Below are 17,531 nucleotides of genomic sequence, written 5' to 3' on the forward strand. Positions count from 1 at the left end.
TCAAAACTGGCTTTCTCTGAGCAACGTCTACAATATCTACAGCCAGGAGAGGGAAGGAAGTAAATTCCACTCCTTGAGGTGCTGCCTCATTCCAGGAGAAACTTGTGTCTGTGGCATGCTCTGAGACCTCTTGGGGACAGCCGGGCACAGCCCTTGCCCCCTCCTCTATGTCCACAGCTATAAGAAGAGAACCTGGTATCACTTCCATGCTGGAGTCTGTAAGCAGGTTAGAGTCCAATGCAGTCATGGATTGAGTGCATTGTTATTTCCAAACATGCTGTCCCTTGTATTGAAAACTGGGCCCCCTCCATTTGGCAAGGATCGAGGCATTGTCATAGCAGAGCAGGAACCGTTCATGCTGTGCAGTGCCTGCTCAGTCCTTGCTGTCTCCCAGAGCCACTGCAACATGCATCTACCCATGTAGAAGGAGCCTCATGTCTTTATTCCTGATAGATGTCAGTTCCTGGAAAACAATCCCTTCCCTCCCTCCTCCTGGAGTCCCAAAGCCAGGCTGGGAGGCTGGGAGCACAAGAGCAGGGAAGGAAATCTGCCAACTTCATGTTTCTCCCTGTCGCTCCCTCTTTAGCTGCCTGTGAGCGAGGTTGCAGTAAAATAATGAAATAAAAGCCAAGGACCAGAGAAAGCTGATTCATCCACAGCCCAGGGCCAGCGGCCGGCTCCAAGCAGAGCTGTAAAATCAATCTGTCACTGCTCACCGCAGTATAGATCAGCGGAGAGATTCTGACTGCAACGAGGGCAGAGCCCAGCCTTCTCCCTTGGCCTGTTTTCCCCATCCGTGGGACCCAGTCGTGCCCTAGTGGGAGACGGGCAGATGGGCAGGGGAAAAGACAGAGAGGGAGAAGGGCTGATCCGGCGGCTCCGTGAGCTGGAAGTGCTGCCAGCGAGGCTCCCTTCCCTGGCAGCACACACCGCAGGTAGTGCAGGCAGGCTGCGTGGCTGCCTTCCCTGCCCGGCTCTCCCCTCCTCCTGGGATAAACGGCACAAGGTGATGGCTGGGAGGGGGATGGCTGGCTGCACTCCCCGCCCCCACTCCGTACGTGGAGTATAGGTACCACCCCACTGAATTGATAATCCCCAGGCGGGGCACAGAGGATTAAAAAAATCAGTTTTATCATCACTTTTGTGATTCCCAGATTCTGGGCTGTTCCCGTACGTGGAGTATAGGTACCATCCCACTGAACTGATAATCCCCAGGCGGGGCACAGAGTGTTAAAAAATCAGTTTTATCATCACTTTTGTGATTCCCAGATTCTGGGCTGTTCTAGGACTTAACAACTCCCTGGCATATGTTGGAAAAACACTAGGGAATTGCTCTAATAAGGTCAGCTCCCTTGTTCACCTCTAACAGCATCTTCAGTCTTAGAAGATGTGGCAGCCCAACAGAGCAGGAGCTGAACAGAAAGGTATAAACCAAAGTGTTTTTGGGGGCTGTTTTCATCCCCATTAGGGGGGCAGAAAGGTCAGGCCTTACTGTAGGTAGTGGTCTCAAAGACATCAGCACAAAAGAATTAGAAGGTGATTCTTTTTCTGTACTGCTGGACATAAGGAATGAGGCACCTCTGCAGCTGACTTAAAGTATCTATGACGTCCTTAGGAGGATTTTTTTCCTCTCTCAGTGATTTTTTTTTTCATTTGTGAAGTAAAAAAAACAACAGAGTCTTTCCAGGGCTTTTGGCAAGGTCAGAGCCTCTGCAAAATAAACATGGGGGTGAGCTTCTGTACCCTCTAGATCATCTGCAATGGGACAAATAGGCATGGAGGGACTGGCTTTGAATCAGACTGAGGACCCAAATGTCCCACACTGCTGGAAATGTGGTACTTGCTTCTGCTTGTCTCTTGGGGCACTTCTGTTCTGCTGCAGTTAGGTGCTGTTCCTGTGTCAGTGGGAGTATGAGCAAATACCATTTGACCCCCAGAAGCCCTGGCAGTACAAGGATCCTGCCCCAGTACTTCAGAGTCCTGAAGGGATGTGTGCCAGCAGGAGAGCCTCTGGGAGACTCATCACAAACAGACTGCAAGATGATCCTGGAGGAACTCAAGCAGGAACAAATCCTGCATTAATTTGGACTTGGAAACCTTTTCTCCTACTTCAACACCCTCCAAAATTAGATACTGTCTGTCCTTGGAGGAAGTAGAGAGAGATGGAAGCAAGTCTCTGTTCCTTTAGCTTTTAGCTTCAGAAGAGCTTGGAGGAAACACCCCACAGTCATAACACCCCAAAGTGATAAAGGCAAGGAAATTTAAGTCTGTAGTTGCCAAGACAAGCTTCCTTCTCTGATTCTGGGAGGTGTGAGTAGTTTTGGCACTTAATCTACTGGGAACAGATGTCTACAGATGGTCCAAGGAACATCCAGAAGTGTCCTCAGAGCTGCATGCCTGTCTGCCTGAGGAGTGTGTGGGTCTTTGTGTGTAATTTTATGCCTGGATGATTTTTCCCACTTGGGTTTGCAGGTTTGGAGTACAAGAGGACACAACAAGCTTCCTGTGTGTCATTTTCAAAAGGACTGATGACTTGTGTGTTTGTGCCTAGTGGGTCAACTTGTTTCTTCATGCCATCCAGCTGATGTGTGTGATCCAGGCCTCCTTCTGTAGATGGGTCCTTTGTGGTTGCCTGTGTTTTGAGGGAGGCAACTCATTCCCTTGGAGCTATTTATTGTTTGCCTCCCCATGTAGAGGTTTATTGGTTTGCTGTTCTGTCCATGAGGCTCTTGTATGCATGTGAGAAGACTAGGGGCAGTCCTCTGCTTGCTGGGGTTGGGTTTACGTGAGATGATTATGCACGGCCCCTCTTTTGAGCTCACCTTCCTTCTATAAAGCTGCAGGCATGAGATGGATGGGACATTTACATTGCTCTGTGCTCATGTATTAACTGGAAGGATGGGGAGGTGGGCCACAGGTGACCTTCTTCAGATGCAATGGGTGTCACAAAATAACAGAATAGAATAGCATAGAATAGACTAGACTAGACTAGACTAGACTAGACTAGACTAGAATAGAATACAATATCCTGAATTGGAAGGGATGCACAAGAAACACTGAGTCCAACTCCTGGTTCTGTACAAAACAACCCAAAAATCACACCATGTGCCTCACAGTATTGCTCAAATGCCTCTGGAACTCTGTCAGGCTGGTGCTGTGACCACTTCCCTGGGGACTGTGTTCAAGTGTCAGCCACCCTCTGGGTGAAAAATATTTTCCTAATATTCAACCTAAACCTCCCCTGCTCCAGTTTCACACCATTAATATGATACATTTAATAACAGTGCTGCTAGCAGTGGTGTGTGAGTATGTCAGCCTAATTCCTCTTCAGTTTTTGGACTGCATGAAGAAAATCATTAGTTTCCCATTAGAGGTTATACTTGTTTGTATATTCTGTACCTGAGTGCATGTGAGTGCTGAGGGTGGCAGACCTAGGTGTCTGTTTATGCAGAAGCTGTTGCAAGCATGTTGGTATCTATGCTGAGGAGAAGGTCTTCACCCAGCTGTTGTGTGTGTGTTATGTTTGAGTGAAGCAGGGGGACAGGAGGTGTCTGTTCAGTTGGGAATGGAGCTTTCAGAGCACTTCCACTTGTTCTTGCAACCTCTATGCATGCCCAGGTGAAGAATGTGGCTGGCTGGCCCATGAACATGTGGGGTTGGGTTTGGCCTGGGTAAATGCAGATGCTGGGGGAGGCTTTTAACTTCAACGTGGCTTCTGAGCTGCAAGCAAACAGTCTCAGAATACTCAGATGGGTCTTGAGACATTTCTGAGCAAGACTGTATGATGTGGTTGCCTGGAATAGCAGGAGGCTGGATTGTACATCCCAGGAAGCCAGCTCCCATCCAATGTCCCTAAGTTTTTCTCAGCTGTTGCATGTGTGCATGTCTCTGAGTGAGACAGGCAGTCCCTCCACTGCTGTGGTGAGTGTGAGGGGTGCATCGTGTCCCTTCAGCTGAGGTCTTGCAGGTCTGCACAGAGATGATGTATGTCTGTCATGTGTGCATCTGCTTTCTATCAAGGCACTGGGGAGTAATTTCTTAAGAGTGAGCCAGTGTTTGGTAATGTGCTTTCCTAGCAGGTGTTGCCTGTGTGAAGTATTTGGGGGCCAAGCTGTGGCTGAGCCCCCAGCACCTGGTGCACATGGATGCTTGTTTCTGACTGTGAGCAAGATCTCCAGTGGCAATGGCACGTGTGGGTTTGGGGAGAGGGAGGTGGAAGGTCTTCCAGACGTACAGGAGGGCATGGGGCTCCAGGAGCTTCCTGAGGAGCTGTTGTGTTTCTGTGCTGGTGATTTGGGGAGGTGTGTGATAGACTGTCCCTAGAGCAGTCCTATGCATGTGTTTGTGTGTGGATGAAAGGTTTTCTCCACCTCCTGTTACGTTTTTATGTGCCATTTTTTTTTAGCAAATAACACAGGGGCTTGTATCCAGGTGTAGTTTCTCGTGGCTGCACGTACCTGTGTCAGTAGGTGTATATCTGTTGCATGCATCTGTGTGTGTGTGTGTGTGTGTGTGTGTGTGTGTGTAGCTCCTCAGCAGCTGTTGCTTGTAGCTGTGTGGCTCATAGAAGCTGTTGTGTTTGCATGTGGGTGACTTAATCCTGAGAAGCTGTAGCCTCTGTGTGTGTGCGATTCCCCAGCAGCTGTTGTTTGTGTATTCCTGGGAAGCTGTTGTGTGTTGTGTGTAGCTCCTGAGCAGCTGTTGTGGGGAATTGTGTCTGTGTGTGTGTTTGTGCGTGTGTGTGCAGCTCCCAGCAGCTGTTGCATGCGTGTGCTCATGTCTCCGGTGGAGGCCCACCCCTTTCCGCCTGCACCGGAGCAGTGGCTGTGCGGGCGAGGAGAGCTCGGAACTGGCTCCATGGGAGAGGGTCCTTTGCCTGTCACAGCCTTCCCAGCTGGGAGAAGCAGTGCTGCCGGCTCTGGTCCCAGAGCCCTATCAGCCGAGCCTGTGGCGAATTAATCACTTGCGTTTTAAATGCCAATACAGCCCTTTCTGCCTTCTTCCCTCAGTGATGCGGATGCGGCGAAGGCAGCAAATCCTCCGGCTGTGCGTGCCCTCCCCGGACTGCTGCTCCATCCCCGCCTGCCGTGCTCGCGCCTGTGCATGGCTGGGAGCGCTGCCTAGGTGCGGCCGGGAATGAGCCAGCTGCGGGGCAAGGAACGCCACAGCTCCCGGGGGTGACACAAGTGGGGACACCCCCCACACAAACACATCTGCAGGGCTGCAAGTTGCTTGAGGACCGGCGTCTTTTGTGCCTCCACTTCGTCTCTGTCATGCCCCGTATGGAAGCTGGGAGCAGTCACCCCTCCAGAAGCAGGTACGTGTGTGTGTGTGTGCGTGTGTGTGTGACACGGTTTTGTGTGCAGTCCTTGTGCTGCTGCCTCGCGTGTCCTCGGCTCCCGGCTGCCGTCCGTGCTGCCTTTCGGAGCATCAGCTGAGATCGGAAAGGGGGGAGAAGGGCACGATGCATGGATTGCCCTTTTCCTCCAGCTTGTGCACGCACTCCCCGGGGGCTGGATGCCTCTGATCCGAGGATGAAGGCGAGGGGTGAGTGCAAAGGAGAGGGGGAAGTGGCCCAGGGTGTGTGTGTCTGTAGGGGATGAAGATTATGCCTTCATGGGGTGATGGGAGGGAGGGAGAGAGGCTTGGAGACAGGTCTCCCTTTCACCGTGTGTGTGTGTGTGTGTGTGTGTGTGTGTGCTCTGCTTAGAATCGGGATGCTGAATAGGTTCAGGGCTTGCTGCACACAGCTGGGTTTGACCCGTCTGCATCTATTCAGACCTTGCAAAAGGAGGTGATATATGTATGTATATGCACATGTATCTATATCTGTGAATATAGCTATGTGTGAATCCTATTCAGACCTTGCAAAAGGAGGTGATGTATGTATATGCACATGTATCTATATCTGTGAATATAGCTATGTGTGAATACATGTGAATACATGGTCTGTGTGTATCCATGTGTGTACCCATGTATAGGTGTAGCTATAGGTGTGTGTATATACCCCCATACATACATACACACATGTGCATGTACAGACAGGCTGACCTCTTTGTGGATTGCCTGCAGTTATGGGACAGAGAAGGAGTCAGTCTCATCCCTCAGCCCCCTGCTCCCTGTCTCTCTGCAAACTTTGCAGGGGAGCCTCTGCAGACAGTGGTTTGTCTGTCTGTGTGTCTGTCCGTTGTTGGTGTGTGAATATTTGCCTGGTTTGCATGCAAGGGAGTGAGTAAATCTCTCCTCTGCTCTTACACTGCTCTGCTGGGAGACTGGCTGGCTGCAGAAAAGTCATTGCGTGGTGTCTGTCGGGTGTGTGAATGTGTCTGTGGTGGTGGTGGGAGCCGGGTATTTATGTAGGGGCCCAGGACAGCTACTCGAATGCATATGTAAGTGTATATGCATTGCCTGCAGGGTGTCTGCATGCCCGTTTATTCCACCAGAGAAAGCATGCCCACATTTTTATGCATAAGGATCTTCCTGCTTTGGGGCATGGGATGGGGGGGGAGGAGAAGCTGAATGAATGAATGGGAGCAAAAGGAGGGGGAAGGAGGAGTGATGGGGGGTGGGGGAGAGAGACGAAGAGGCGCATCCTATTCTCATCCCAGGACAGGCAGAAGTGCACAGCTGCCGCTGTTCCCATTCCAGAGCTTGGATCTGGCTGGGGAAAGGCAGCATAAATCAGCTAATACTGCAGGAGGCAGCACATTCGGGAGCTGCTGTGCGTAATGCCCTGTCTGGTGTGTGCTGGTGTGCCCCAGCATGCAGCACATGCGAGCGTGTCCCGCGGCCGAGTGTGCACAGACACCAGGCGTGCTCCCCAGGGCCCAGGGAACGGGCTGTCTGTGCTGGGGAGGGACAGCATCGCTCCTGTGCTGCGGGCAAATACATCTGACACAGCCCGGGGTGCCTTGGCACCCACCCTGGGCTCACACGAGCGCGGTGGCTGCAAACAAAAGGGGTGCACAGGGCGCAGGCCGGACCCGGGAACTGCTCCCCTTCCTTGCCCCTAAAGGCTGCAGAGCAGGAGCCTGCTCCCCGCTCTGGAGGCACAGAGCCATAACCCAAGCTGTGGAACAGGGGGAGCATTGCTGAGATTGGAGGGGGCTAAAGACGGTGTAGGGAGTGGAGGGGGGCCCCGTGCCATGGAGGGGTCTGGGGACCGGGGAGCCTGGCTGCATTGCACACTGCGAGCCAAGGAATTTGTCATGTACGGAGAGGTGGGAGGGAGTGGGAGTGTGTGTAATGTGGGGGAGCTGGGGCGGAGGGGGAGGAAGGAGGCTGTGCTGGGGTATGAGGGAATTTCTGGTGAGCCCTACCTCCCCACACCCCCCTTCCGGGTCCCCACACATCCCGTCACTCCTGGGTCCCAAGAAGCGCAGCCTGACAGCATCGCTAATGTAATATTCAAAGGAAGCTTCATTTGCATGGAACATGCATTATTAATATATTTAAATACAGCCCCCCTCTCGCCTCCCTGCTCTGTGCAGACCGTACCAGCAGCAGTGAGGGAGCTGCAGGGAGTGGAAGGGTGCCGATGCAGTGCCAGGGGTGAGAAGCAGACACTTTAATCCCACTGATTCCCCCAACCTATCAACCTTCCCCCCACCCCCAGCCCCTTCCCCATCTCCCACCCTCCTCACACCATTATTTTCCTTGAGGGGAGATTGGCTTTCAGGGCACCCAACCCACAAAGCGTGCAGGTTTGTTGGCATGAAGCAAACTGCCTTCACTGCTTTTCCCCCATCAAAAACTACGACACCAAGGGAAGAACTATGGATGCATGGCCTTTCCCGCCCTTCCCCAGCTCCAGGCAAAGAGGGTATTTGGGAATATGCTGTCTAATCTGCTGCACTGGTGCAAAGCTACGCTGTGGAGCAGAAGCCACTCGGAGGATGGGGAGGGCATTTGGGGAAGAGGGCATACAGAGGTGTAGGTTTTGCTGGGGGGTAGCTTGTGGTTAAAATGGGAAAGGTAACCACTGCAGGGAAGGCAGAAGGGGGGGAAGCATAGCTGCGATGATGTCCGCGATGTTTGTTCTTACCTGGGTCATGTCAGAAGCCAGATGCAGCTCCAGGCAGAGTGCAGCTGCCTCATCTGACCCTGTTGAAGAGTGGTGAAAAGCTCTGCCCACCTGGGAAAAAAGCTACTGGTCATATCAGGGCCTGTTGAAACCACCCAGTGCTCTTATCAGCTGTGTCAGAAAATATCAGCACATTTGCTGAGGGAGAGAGAGACCTGGCTGCTCTCTCCATCCTAAATACTGTGTGGTTTTTTTCCCTTGGTCTCCTATAAGCATGGACCTGGGCTAATTTGTTTCTTTTATTGGTGTGAGGGAGGGCAGAGGACACGTAGGGAGCACCTCTGTCCTCACACTCCTGTGAGCTCATGAGGACTGCCTTGCTCTGGTAAAGGGATGTGATGTCCCAAAAAACACTTGCAGCCCTTGCCCAAGCCTGCGCACCAAAGCAGACAGGAGCAGCTTAGGTGCAGAGCAAATGTGTTCCAGCAAAACATCCCCTTTTCTGGGAACAGAGGTGGTTTTCTTTTCTCCTTCATGGAGGAGCAGAGCTGTCCTGAGCAGTGAGAGACCCCAGGCTGCTGGCAGCTAGGGGGAAAGCTGGAGTTTCCCTGGTAGCTCTGCAGGTTCTGCTGGTGAGGATTGCCCAGACTGGAGTTACAGCAGGTGCTTGAGCAGTCCCGAAAGAGCTCTGTGCCCCCCAGTGTCTTTCCATGTGGGAAGGGGGTGAGGGAAGACATGGAGTGAGCTACTGAAGGAGAGGCAAGCTGTATGCATGGGAACCACCTTTTTTTGCTAGGGTAGTGGGGCACTTAAATCCCTTCTGTGGTCTGGAAGGGGAGAATGCAGAACTCAGGGAGCAGACCACAGGGCTGTGACCCACCTCTAGCCCTCTCTCTCTGCTGGGTCAGGATGAGTTTCCCACAGCTGTGAGCCAGATGAGTGCTGTATTTAAATCCTCAGATGAGTCAAGCTTGACACTTTGGAGGTGACAATGACTATGGGACTGCTGTTGTGTTTGCTTCAGTGGTGAGCTGGTCTGGCAGCAGTTACAGCCCCACTTTAGCAGCACTGCATTTGTGCCCTGACTTTCCTGTGCTCCCCAGCTGGTGCTGGTTTCGTGCCTTGCTTTGCCCTGACCTCCTCTTTAAGGGTCTCCTGGGTAGCTCAGGGGTCCATAGCCATTGCCTGAGATGAACTGCTTTCCTCACCAAATAATTTTCTGTCACTGAGGAGAAATGACCTCATTTTCTCAACATTCATAAGCCAAGAGGAAACCCAGTTCCAGCTGACCAGCTGAGGTGCAGAAGGAGGGAAGGGCAGTTGTCACTCTTTCCACGGCATTTTAAGAAGTGGCAAACAAGCTACCAGGAGTCAGGTTGAGGTGAGTGACTTGATGTGTTTTGTCCCTAGATGTTGCCACTTGCAGGGAGTCTTCAAAGGTCTCCAGGCATCCCTGCTGTGGGGAGTCTCAGTGGCTACATGGTGCCCTATAGCATAGCATCAGATGCCATGGAGATAGGCATGGGATCAAAACCCCACAGGTGAGTCTGTTCTGCTGTTGAAGGTGAAGCCCATTCTGTGCTGACCCGACTGATGTGCTGGGGCTGCTCTTTCTCATCTGCAATCACCCTGGGGAGTGCATCTCCAGCTTTTCAGCCCTTTAGCATAGAATTTCATTCCAGGTGGTGCTCTGGGGAGCTGATGGTGCAGTATGAATTTCACAGAAGTGAGAAGATGTGTCTGGGGGCCAAGAATTTGTGTTCTCTATACAGTGACTCTCAAAAAATGTTAATACCTGTCTGGTTTTGGTAAGCTGTGGGGGAAAGACTGTTTGCAAGAAACTGTGGGTGCTTTTGACTCCTTTGGATGTCTGATAGCAGAAAGATGGAGCAAATACATCCTTGTGAGGCAGGATCATCAGTAACATGGCTCAGGAAGGCGGGGGGGGGCAGAGTAGGAGGAGGGATCCCTAGCTCTGCCACAACTGCCCTGTAGAGAGTCCCTTTCCTCCCCTCTCTGGTCCTCAGCTTTCACCTCACTTCTGAATAGCTTTGGTGATAATGTAATCACTATGGAAGGGTCTGTAGATGTGAAGACTCTGGCTCAGTATGATGCATGTGCTACCAGTTGCCTTAAGGCAAGGTGTCATATGTTTGTCTTCATTCTTTCCATGGCTCATAGGCTCAATCTGCAGACCAGATGGGTCAGAGCTGCCTGTGTATTTTTAGGCTACTATAAGGACTCCATGAGCTGCTATCTTTCCTCTGGGAGCATTGGTTTATGCATGAGAACATGTATGTTTTTGAGCAGGGAGAGCACATTTTCTGCTAGACTTTGTCCTGTCCTCTTGTGTGCACACGTTACGTGTGCATGCCCAAAGTCTCCATGCACAAGTGTGTCATTCCTGTCTCGTGGTATTATCCCTGTGTGTGCTCCTGTGTGCTCTCGTGTGTGATGCAGGTCACTGGGGGTTTATTTGTGGAGTGAACACGTGTTTATGTGTGTGTGCATATGCACCTTTTCCATATCCAGGACTTGATGTCTCTTCTCGAGGTGTGTGAGTATGTAAGGGTTTGAAGCCATGTCCCTTGTTCAGCTGCAGGACATCTGTCCCTGCTGTCCATAAGTCTTCTTCTCCCCACCTCTCATGAACCTTCTTCTCCCTCTCCCTGGGGAGACAGCCTTGAGTTGTATTACCTGGTGCCAAACATATGAAGTGAGGTTTCCTGACAGAAACTCAAGCACACCCAGAAACATCCAGCCTTGAAGCACTAGGAAGACCAAATTCATGTTACCTCCATGGTCTTAGTAAGATCAGTCTGGAAAACCTAGCGTGCAAACCTGGGTGCTGTGCTAGCTGAAGGAGGGTGATGAATTGGAGGGAGTTCAGAGAAGAGCAATAAAAATTATGAAAGAGCTGAAGGTACTTATTTATGAGGAGAGATTAAAAGAACAAAATATGTAGAGCTTGACTAAATGGTGACACGTAAGAGTTTGTGTGTACTGGGGACTGTAAACACCAAGGAAAGGAGGAGATTGTTTAAAGTGGCAAAAAATGGGCAAAGTCAGAGGTATGGATGAAGCTGAGCAAAGAGGAGAATATTTGTCTCTTGAGGATACATGCAAGCTTCCTGCTGTGAGTGCTCAAACTGTCTATGAAATAGTGTGGCAGGTTCATGGAGATGCAACTGCTGGCAGCAAGGAAACCTGCTGGTGGGAAGGGGTGGAGGGAACAGGACACACTCAGCCCTTGGTGGAAGTGGAGTGAGCTGCAAGGCCTCCTCTTTATGTGCAGCATTGCCAGGGAAATTTTGAGAGGTGCTTGATTGCCTTTCACCTTTTATTGATTCCCTGTCTCGTGGCTGGGAAGAACCCACAGACACTGCTGTTGAGGGAGCAGAGAGGCGATACAGGAGGAATAAGTAAACAGAGTCTGATGGAGGTGGAGGATGTAATTCCCTCCACCCTCTCTGGCTGGAAAGGTAGTCTAGGAAGGAATCTCATAGGAAGTGCCTGTAAGTAAAAAGGGGCTTTTCCACAACACCTTTCTAGGACAGTACAAACTGAACCTCCCAAAGCAAGGGGTTGATAGTGGGGTCAGGAGGATCAGACTTTCCTCCTCTGAATTCCTAGTCACAGATGGCCCAGAATTGGGACAACAAGGTCAGAAGGATTAATACCCCTCCCTTTTTTCCTCATTGCAGTCATAGGCCAGGAAAATTGAGCGAGATCATAATAAAAGGATTAGTGTGGAGAGCCTGCCATGAATAGTGTGATAGACAGGTCAGGGAAATGGAAGGGAATTCAAGGGGGCTAGACCTGTTACAGATGGTCTGTTTAAAGAGTTCTGTGTTTATCAACAGGGAAAGGGGATTTGGTCTTAGAAAAGTCTGGAAATAGGCATAGAGTGAACTAGGGCTCAAGCAGAGATTTTATTCCCAACAAGGATCCATACTGGAATGACTGGTTGAAATGACACCTGTCCTCCTTCCAGCTTTTGGTCAGGGAAAAAAAAAATCTTTCTTGGCATGAGCTATGTTGTTTGCTGCCTTGTCCACCCATCTCCAAAATGGTTGAATGCACCAAAATGATACTGTTACTCAGAGCTACCCTTGCCCATGACTTCTGGGTCAGCCTGGCTATGGAAAGCCATAGGAATACAAAAAGGGCCTTACCAAGCCAGGGCTGTGATCCTTCCAGTGCAGCATCTCCATGCAGCAGAAAGAGGGAATGGCATACAGCAGGACAACTGTGTAGCAGCACTTCTTCTGAACACCCTTTCAGCCTCAGCATAGAGGGACCCAGTGCTGTTGTGCACTTTATAGTTCTCAGTAGATTTATTTCTTCCCTGAATTTGTCCTGCCGATTTTTGAGGTCAGATAAAGTTTTAGCATCCTTAGAATCTCACAGTAGGAAGTTGTACAGCACACACATGCAGTTTGTCTTGAACCTGTAACTTTCTGGTTTAATTTCCTGACCCTTGATCTTTGAGTGGGAAGAAGCTGTTAACACCTCTTTCCCCTGCCCTTCCTCTGTCATCTGTGGTTTTATAGACCTGTATAATTTCACAGTCTCTGTTGTCTCTTTTCCTGTATCCCTTCACCTTTCATCTCTCTGCATCTATCTGCTGCCTCCTTCTTGGCTGCAGTGGTGTAGCTTTTAGCAGCAGGACATGGGGCATTGCTGGGTGGGAAGTGATACCACAGCAATGAGCTGCACCAGGTCCCACTCAGGTGAAAATGTTTCAGTCAGCTGCAGTGCCCATACATGGTACAGGAGGAGCTGAAGAAGCTGGGCAAAAATTCTGAAACCAGTTGAAGGTGCCCTTGGTCATCAAGATAGAAGTGGGCAGATTCTGAGGAGGCTTGAACAATAGGAAGGGGACCTTCCATGATCTTCGCAGGCACAGAAATGAGGCTGATAGGTTGGTAGTTCCCAGGGTTCTCCTTTCTACCCTTTCTAAAGATGGGTAGAGTGCTTCTCTTCTCCCAGTCACCTGGAACTTAATTTTACTGCCATGACTTTTTTAATATCATGGAGAGTGGCTTGGCAACTACATCAGACAATTCTCTCAGGACTCTGGGATGCATCTTGTCAGGGCCCATAGGCTTATGTGTGTTCAGGTTCCTTGGGTGCTCATGAACCTGAACTTGGAGTGGGAAGCACTTTACTCTCCAAGTCCCCATTCCACTGTCTATCCTCTCAAGAGATGTGGGAAGAAATGTCATTGAAGACTGAGGCAAAAAATATTATTGAGCACTTTAGCCTTCTCCTCATCCACTGTTATCAGTTTTCAGCATTTTTATCACCTTCTTTAAGCTTTCTTTTCTGATTAACATACCTATAAAAGAAGAATGAACATGAAACATCAGCAGTCTTGTGAGTGATCTTTAAACAGAAGAGGTTCAGGGGGAAGAAACAGGCTCCTGCCAGGGACTAAAAGTCCCTTGTGGGGTGCAACAAATGTTGGGAAGGGACGAAGAAGCTGCTGTCACTAGTCCTTATGACATTATGACATTTCCTACAGAGGAAAATTGTTCTGAGTAACCTTTGAGTCAAGGGCTGCAGGGGATTGAGGTGGGTGGTGGGAAGCCTGTTTAGATGTTGCCAGATGTGATGTGGGCCAGGACAAGCAGCAGGGAGAGTGAGAGACAGCACTGGCAGGAAGGGAAAGAGGAGCTGAGATGTCTGGTGTGAAGGAAGGGAGAAGGGGTGGAACAAGAAAAGTCTGAACAACTTTGCAAGAGTTGTTGTTCTTTGCAAGAAGAGACAGTGATGACAATCTCTTTAGCAGGCACTTGTGCCTTGGGATTTCAGTCAGGTACCCCACTGGATGCTTCTAACAGGGCAAGGAGCTCCTCTCCAGTCCTACCACCCTGTCCTCAGCCTGGCCACACCACAGAGAGTGCAGCTGCCTCGCTCTGCCTTACAGACCATGAAAGGGGATGGGACGTTGTATAACATCATGAATGTACAAAGCTCTTCTACCAATAGTCAAGTATGGAGATGGCAAGGGAGAAGCTATTTTTCTTCCTCCCCTCTAATTTTCTGTCCTTTCTTTTGTTTTGTCTCCTACCCCCTCCCTGTCTGCTCACCTAGCACTAGCTGCATCCTGTGTCTCTGTTTGTTTCCCTTTAATCCATGCAATGGATCAGTGACAGACCCCCACTGTAATTTTTTAAATCAAAGCCCTTTATCTTGCATTGAGCAAGGTCAGGGGAAGCTTCTTAGGGCATCTTTGTATTTTTCTATCTCTGCCTCAGAGCAACTTAAAGGATGGCTCAACAGGATTAGTAGAAAGCACAAGATTGGACAAATGGATTTGGCAGGGGCTGGCTGGTGGGCCTGGGGGAGTGGGAACTTGCTGTGCTGGAAAGTGGAAGAGCTGGGCTCTGCTCAGAGCCTCCGCTGTTGCCTGCTGTTCCTCTGGGCATGCGAAGGCAGCTGGGCTGATGCTGAGTGCAGCCCTGGGAGAGAGCCCAGCCTGAGGCACTGCTCCTCGCTAAGCAAGGCTACTTAGCACTGGCCGAGTGCTCCGGGGCGGAGGCACAGGGATATCACTCTGTGCTTTAGGGATCATTGCTCCCTTCTGCAAAGCCCGCAGGGACACATCAGCACAACAGAGCCATGCTGGAACAGCATGGGTCAGACCTCAGGGACAAGCCAGGCTCAGGAAGCCATTCCCTGCAGTTGTGGGTCCCTGGGATATGCTTCTCTCTTTGCCCCCATCCTGCTGGGTGCTGCTGGAAGCAAATTAGCAGTCCTGAGGTCCTGTCATTAGGCTCTGCTTCCTTGGCTTAGCTGCTTCTGCTTCTCTTCTCCTCTGTTTTGCCTTAAGATTTTGCAAGTGCTTGTATTAGAAGAAAGTGTCAGGCTTGCAATTTCTCCTAGCTGATACTCAGTGCATCCCTGATCCTTTGCTGCCCCAGCCCCTCGCTGCTGCTGGCAGCACCAGTCCCCCCCTCCTCTACTCAAACCTGTGCTGGCTCTGCCTGGCCTGGGAGAGGGTCTGCCCCAGACTGACCCTTCACCTGTGATGACCAAGCTTTTTTGAGCAGCCACCTGCAGCGAGTCACCAGCCCGTGTGAAAAGGGACCTGTCCCTTCCCCACCTCATTGTCAATCTGCACCAAGCTGGAACCCCCATCACTGATTCTCTGGTCCCCCAAGATGACTGCTGCTCTCCTTCAGCTAGTTGTCCTGTCCTGCCTGTCCTGTATTCCCACTGTACTGGGGCTCAGTGGTCAGAAAGGAGACTCATGAGCAGCATTTTGCAGAGCTGCAGCCGGTTCCTACACCCTGTTCCCCTCGGGCAGACACGGGTAAATTTTCACCAAGCTGAAACCCCATCACTGATTCTCTGGTCCCCAAGATGACTGCTGCTCTCCTTCAGCTGGTTGTCCTGTCCTGCCTGTCCTGTATTCCCAGTGTACTGGGGCTCCGTGGTCAGAAAGGAGACTCATGAGGAGCATTTTGCAGAGCTGCAGCCGGTTCCTACCCTGTTCCCCTCGGGCAGACACGCCCTCCCTACGTGTGCTGTTGGAGCCCTTACACCCATCCTGTTATCCTGTGGCAGCGTGAATTGACCCTGCAAGGGAACAGGGGTTCGAATAACCTTGGCCTTGCTTTGCCAAGCCTCCCAGAAAGATGGGGTGGCTGGGTTAGCCAAGGACATGGCTGATCCTTCCTGGTGCAAGGATTTGCCTCACAGGACTTACCACACTGTGGTCTTCCCATTATCAGCCCCTCATCTCCCAGGCGAATGCAGGGTCACTCTGGGATCTCATTTCCTCCCCATCACCCTCCTGCAGCAGCCTGGCCTTACGCTCCAGGGTTTGTCTTTGGTGTGGGGCACCCCAGCCCTTGATGTGAGCTGCTCATGGGGGAAGCTCACGCTGTTTCTGCACAGAAGAGGATTTGCATGCATGGTGGGGGAGAGACAGCCTGGCCTGTTTATTCTTAATGCTCCATATTATCTCCATTAATAATGCCACCTCTGCCTCACATGCTAATTAAGGCTCAAGATTGTTAATGTAATAGGGAATTTGGGCAGAGACCACACAAGACTGGCTGGATTAAGTTAACCTTATGGACTGTTAATGGATCTCCTGGAGGGGCATTTCAGCCTAATGAGAATCCAGCTTGAATGGTAATCAGGGGCTCACTCTCTGCATGCCTGGTGGGGCCTGGAAAGCTGGCAGGGCTGCAGGGCAGGATATGGGAAAAGCATCGGCTGGACCTGCTCATGAAGCTGAGCAGGGAAGAGAAGGATGCAGGGCTGGAGGGAAAGACCTCAGTGTGAGGGAAGAATTGGAGTAGCAATGCTGTGGTGCTGCACAGGGGAGAGCCCGAAGCAGGTGCTGAGGCTGATTCTGTGCTTTTCATGGTGGACATTTAAATACTAGCACAGAGGGCTATTTTCCTGGTTGTGATTGCCAGCAGTGAAAAGGTCACCCAAACTGTCTGAGCCATAAGCAGGGCTCCTCTGTAGGGGAAAAAAAATCTGGCAAATATTGTCCTGCCTCCTGGAGACCTGCACTGTGGGTCGTGACTGCTGCTAGGCAGTGGATCAGACAGCCAGACTTTCCCAGTCTGTCGTCTTGTATGGTGTGGAGAAAACATCAGAGAAGGAATTCGGTACTGAACACTGTCATGTGTGAAGTGAAAGGCTGAGTTCAGAAGAAAATTGAAGACAAAGGGTTCAAAATGGAGCTTAGAGGTGAGGTTTTCAGTGCATAGGATTGAGTAAAGTTTGGGGATACCCCAGATTCAGGACTGCAGTTGAGAAAAAAACAGATGGTGCTTAAGTGTGAAGGCTCCATTTCATGGCAAAACTGTATGTTTCTGGTCCTGGGTGAAACTGGGTCCTACTGGGAGCCCATGAAACCTTCCAGGGAAGGTGTGCATATTTTCACAAGTGGCTCCTGTGTGCTAGTTTTGTCCTCCCGAGGGAATTGGTGGGAAGTGGGATATAGGGCAAAAGCAAAGCCTGAAATGGAGGCCAGTTGTTTGCATTTCAGTTTGGGGAGTTGAGTAATTTAGATCAGCCTCAGAACAAACAAGTAGAGCTCTGGGTAGGGTGTTTGGGAGGGAGGTAGTGATCTGCAGAATTGGCTAAATAAATAAATTAATGTCTTTGGGGTTTTGTTCCTACTCAAATCCCACTGCCCCAGGATGTGCTCCAAGTGGACAGGCTCCATGCTTTGGAACCCAGCCTGGAAGTTCCTCTGGAAGTGGGATCTGGCAGAAGGTTTAGCCTTCTGATAGGAGCAATAACAGAGCAGCTAAGACATGTTGCTTTGGCTCCAGAAGCGTGAGTTTGAGCTGTGCTGACTGCAATTCCTGCATAAAATTTCTCACTCCAGCCCCAGCTATGGGTGATTCTGTCTGGGGAGCTGCAAGTCAGACAGGTATGGCTGCAGCTGCAGGAGCCTCTCCATATTCCCAGCTACAGGGACCCCTCTCCCCTAACTCTGTTACCTCAAGCTGCCCTACCTGAGCTGTGTCAG

At 50.8% G+C, this 17,531-nt stretch overlaps 1 long non-coding RNA gene across 1 annotated transcript in view; it reads left to right on the forward strand.

The window, feature by feature from the left end:
- The first annotated feature begins 4,856 nt into the window (after positions 1-4,856).
- Positions 4,857-17,531, forward strand: part of LOC120510059 — a 49,691-nt gene continuing 37,016 nt past the window's right edge. The window contains exon 1 of the long non-coding RNA XR_005629409.1: positions 4,857-5,317. This is a non-coding gene — a long non-coding RNA (uncharacterized LOC120510059). The remainder of the gene's footprint in view (positions 5,318-17,531) is intronic.

The sequence above is a fragment of the Passer montanus genome, unplaced genomic scaffold, assembly GCF_014805655.1.
Source record: "Passer montanus isolate IOZ18808 unplaced genomic scaffold, ASM1480565v1 scaffold55, whole genome shotgun sequence".
Classification (NCBI taxonomy): Eukaryota; Metazoa; Chordata; class Aves; order Passeriformes; family Passeridae; genus Passer; species Passer montanus.